Here is a 5,247-nt window from a genome sequence, read left to right as displayed (position 1 = left end):
TGACGCTTATACGGATATAACAATTATCGCTGTTACTACTGTTGCTGCTATACTAATAATAGTAGCTGCTACTAGTACTACTTCTATCGCTGTTACTAATACATTATGGAGCTCCACATACCAAATTTCAAGTATTGGTGTATGAAGCACCTGAAAATACAATCACGGCCGGAAAACCATTAACTAGCCCATACTCTTAATAAATGGGGTAGATTATTAAAACCATAAATGATATTAATTGGCCAAGGCTATAATCTATCGCCCACTCCAATAAGCCGCCGCATCCATTCACATTCAATGAAAATCCCAGACATTCTCGGCCTCAGACTGCCCGGATGAATGCCACATTATAACCCAGGATCCTCCTGCCCTAACTAACGCCTCTCGTTCAGCTTACACATTAACCAAAGCTTCTTCCATTACTTGAGGCCAAAGAGTCTCTCTCTCTCTCTCTCTCTCTCTCTCTCTCTCTCTCTCTCTCTCTCTCTCTCTCTCTCTCTAGCAACAATTACAGAATGTGTTCTTTCTCGTTTCAAGTTACGACATTTAGTTCCTCCCAACCACATCAATACATGTCATACATGAAAACACTACCTTATATAATTTAATATTTTCAAGACACTTTTCAACAGGCCACTAATCACTTCAGTTAGTAATTCCATAAAGCTCTTTTTCCCTTCCTTTATACATTTTATATCCCGTTATCAATGTGCTAGAACATTCCTGCTTAGTCATCGGCTTACCAATCTTATGAAATTACAAAAAAAAAATTCTAGTTTCTAATGTTATTTTCTTCCAAATGTTCCCAAATATATATCATTCCAGCCATATTCAAGTCTTCTAACGGGTTACATTCAAGTAGACACCTGAATGTTTTTAATTCATGCCTTTTTACACACCAGGTAACCAAATATTTTTTCATGTTCAGTATTAGTATTTTCTTACCATTCATTTATATTTTTTTGCAATCCATTTTCCAATCCGTCTTTTTTTTTTTTTTCATCGATCTACCTACCTTACAGTAAAGCTTACATTCGCTCGGAAAATATTGGCTCCATTTTCTCTCAGCTTGTGTTCCAGGTGACATACCAAAGGTTTCAACCTTTTGAGCCTTTTATATTTCATAATATTTCATGCGCCACCTTTAGTCTTAGTTTACAATGTCCTTTGAACCTAGCCAGTTCAGTATGTAAGTTCTTTCCGGCGACTTGGCTTTTCTTTAAATATATCTCCTATATACGGACATTCATTTCCCCAACACTGTACAACCTTTCGAGTGTAGGTTTTAACAATTCCATTGTCCCACTACGTTCCTCTTCTCAGAGTCACAATAATGTCCGATATACATAGTTGAGTTAGTCCATCTTTCAAGACTAATTATTCAACCATCCAGCGTACTCTATACTAAATGCAATTACGTAAAACTAATCTTCAGACAAAAAGAAAACCGAACTTCTCTCAAAAGGTCTTAATCCAGAATTAGAGAACTTTTAAACTTTGTTTGTCATTCTCATACACACAATTTCAAACCAGTACTTATATTAAGTCAGCCGTTACTCGTTTAAAACAACTGTTTTCCTGTTTCGAGTCGTCCGCCTTACTTTCCATCTGCATATTTACAAAAGTAAACATAATTTATTCATATCGTAATAGATTCTCCACCTACAGGATAAAACATAATGAATTTCACAGCATCTCAAGACTTGTCAGCTCTTCATGCATTATGTGTGTGTGTATATATATATATATATATATATATATATATATATATATATATATATATATATATATATATATATATATATATGGAGAGAGAGAGAGAGAGAGAGAGAGAGAGAGAGAGAGAGAGAGAGAGAGAGAGAGAGAGAGAGAGAGAGAGAGAGAGAGAGAGAGAGAGAGAGAAAGAGAGAGAGAGAGAGAGGGTGGGGGGGAGAGGGGGGAGAACTATATCCAGTCAGTTTCAAATCCTTCTCATGAATTTCGTTATTCCGGTATAAAATTCAACAAATAAACAAATAAACAAATTAGCACATTTTTTTTTCTTTTTGGCAGATTTCTACATTAAGTAACTTTTTTTTTCTGCCAATATCTGGCGCACCCGTAAATAGCTTGGAGGTCAGGTAATTCCAGGTGTGTTAATTATCATGCAAACCCAAACACATTTTATTCGATGTATTACTGCCAGAATCTCTCCTATTTTCCCGAATATACACACCAATATATTGCTGGTAATATTTCAAGCATGCGGCTCTCCTTCTGCCAGATATGAGGCATCCATTTCACAGAGTCGGGCTTGTATTAATTTACCGCCAGTCCTAAATGTTCAGGTCACTGATCTTCTATTGTATCTCTTACATCGTCTTTATCTTTACGATTCTCGCTATGTCGATTCTGGCCTGATACATTTCTCGTCAAAACTGGTCTTAGTTAACTCTTAACTTTTTATTTGCATATATATCCTATATTTTCATAGGTTTTTAGATCTTTCTTGCAAAAGCATTTGACATTGCTTAATTGCTTTACGTTCTTATGCTACTCATTCTAATCCTTTAATTAGCAATACTTCATTATCAAATTTGTGAGACATTTCTTTTGAATACACTATCACTGTATTACATCTTTCAAGTATATTTTGCTGTAAAATTTCCGAATCCTTCAAACAACACTGCATGGTTTTATCATCTCATAAGTGTTCCAAAAAATTACCTTTCCAGGAGAAGCACAGGTGAAGGACTTGCTTCTGCTTCACCAATTAGATATATTTCTACCAAGATAATAAACCATTTCTCGGTACGACAGTGTAAATGTATATGCATGCATGCAGATGAAAATTCTTGATGACATGCGAACATCAGTCACTCCAGTGCAAACACACTCAAGAATAGTAATGTCACCAGAAGTTAAAGCGTTTATATTCACAATATATATATATATATATATATATATATATATATATATATATATATATATATATATATATATATATATATATATATATATATATATATATATATATATATATATATATATATATATATATATATATATATATATATATATATATATATATATATATATATATATATATATATATATATATATATATATATATATATATATATATATATATATATATATATATATATATATATATATATATATATATATATATATATATATATATATATATATATATATATATATATATATATATATATATATATATATATATATATATATATATATATATATATATATATATATATATATATATATATATATATATATATATATATATATATATATATATAAGAAGAAAAGTATATGGAACGCATAGAAATCCATGTGAATATTGTAAAGCCTTTACTCAATTTCATCACTTGCGTTCATGTATAAAACAAAATAAACGTAATAGATAACAAGAAATGCTTACTGATGCAACCCGCGGAGGTGCGCACGCTACCTGCCACATGGACTGAGTGGCAGTGCGGCAGCCAGCTTCATGTAAATGAATTTTAGGTCAAAGGTTCTACAATTCATATGCAATTTGAATAATGAAACCCAGCCACCCACGGAGCATTCATCATATGTTATATATATATATATATATATATATATATATATATATATATATATATATATATATATATATATATATATATATATATTGCCCCATAGCGATAATGGTAATTTAACGTTAATGGGCAAAGGTGCCCTGCCCAATAACAGCTTATCGTATGGTTTGATTAACGTTAATGCACTCTTCAGGAGAAGAGTGAGGAGACGTTATTTATAAGATATAAACTGCCTAAAAATGCCTCAATCAGTCTTTTGGTCATTGAAAAAGTCCTCTTTTGACCCCTAAAATACCATCTTTCCTTCGTTTATCATCTTGATATTTTTTCTTCTTTTCACTCGCACCGTACGATTTCCCTTATCCACGTTCGTCCTTGCCGCCACCCCATTGTTCTTACCCCACTGGTTCCAACTGTTGCGCTGATAGAAGCCATGTTAGCGATAAATCACCAGAATTCGATCCCACGCTAGCAGAACAGAGAGAGGGTAGCACCAAACAAAATGCCTGAACGGGACTCTCACACTGCGTTCTGATAGGTTTAGAGAGAGGTCTGACGTCACCGGGGAGCCGCGTGGTTTGCCGTGCGGCAACCAAGTTTGCATTCAAATCGCCAAGCGTGCACTCGGTGGTCTGTGGCCACCCTTCCGCCAAAAGGGAATTTCACCAAGCTGAGATTCCATAAGTGAGGGGGCTTACTGTGTGTGTGTATGTGTGTGTGTTGTGTGTGTGTGTGTGTGTGTGTGTGTGTTCACTGTTTGATCTGCTGCAGTCTCTGACGAGACAGCCAGACGTTACCCTACGGAGCGAGCTCAGAGCTCATTATTTCCGATCTTGGGATAGGTCTGAGACCACGCACACACCACACACCGGGACAACAAGGTCACAACTCCTCGATTTACATCCCGTACCTACTCACTGCTAGGTGAACAGGGGCTACACGTGAAAGGAGACACACCCAAATATCTCCACCCGGCCGGGGAATCGAACCCCGGTCATCTGGCTTGTGAAGCCAGCGCTCTAACCACTGAGCTACCGGGCCGTGTGTGTGTGTGTGTGTGTGTGTAATTCACTGTTTGATCTTCTGCAGTCTCTGACGAGACAGCCAGACGTTACCCTACGGAACGAGCTCAGAGCTCATTATTTCCGATCTTCGGATAGGCCTGAGACCAGGCACACACCACACACCGGGACAACAAGGTCACAACTCCTCGATTTATATCCCGTACCTACTCACTGCTAGGTGAACAGGGGCTACACGTCAAAGGGGAGACACCCAAATATCTCCACCCGGCCGGGGAATCGAACCCCGGTCATCTGGCTTAAAAAGCCAGCGCTCTAACCACTGAGCTACCGGGCCGTGTGTGTGTGTGTGTGTGTGTGTGTGTGTGTGTGTGTGTGTGTGTGTGTGTGTGTGTGTGTGTGTGTGTGTATATATATATATATATATATATATATATATATATATATATATATATATATATATATATATATATATATATATATATATATATATATATATATATATATATATATATATATATATATATATATATATATATATATATATATATATATATATATTTTTTTTTTTTTTTTTTTACGTAGGAAAAGGGCCAGCCGAGGGCAAAGAAAAAAAAGGCCCACTGAATAGGCCCACGTGAGTGCTAGCT

At 35.4% G+C, this 5,247-nt stretch overlaps 1 non-coding gene across 1 annotated transcript; it reads right to left on the bottom strand.

Annotated features, from left to right (window-relative positions):
- Positions 1 to 4,860: 4,860 nt before the first annotated feature.
- On the bottom strand, positions 4,861 to 4,934 carry Trnak-uuu. Its single transcript has one exon. It is a non-coding gene; the product is annotated as a tRNA-Lys (tRNA).
- Positions 4,935 to 5,247: the final 313 nt, after the last annotated feature.

Source organism: Portunus trituberculatus, chromosome 42, assembly GCF_017591435.1.
Source record: "Portunus trituberculatus isolate SZX2019 chromosome 42, ASM1759143v1, whole genome shotgun sequence".
In the NCBI taxonomy this organism is placed as follows: Eukaryota; Metazoa; Arthropoda; class Malacostraca; order Decapoda; family Portunidae; genus Portunus; species Portunus trituberculatus.
The sequence above is the reverse complement of the archived record's forward strand: the minus strand, read 5'-3'. Positions and strand labels throughout refer to the sequence as shown.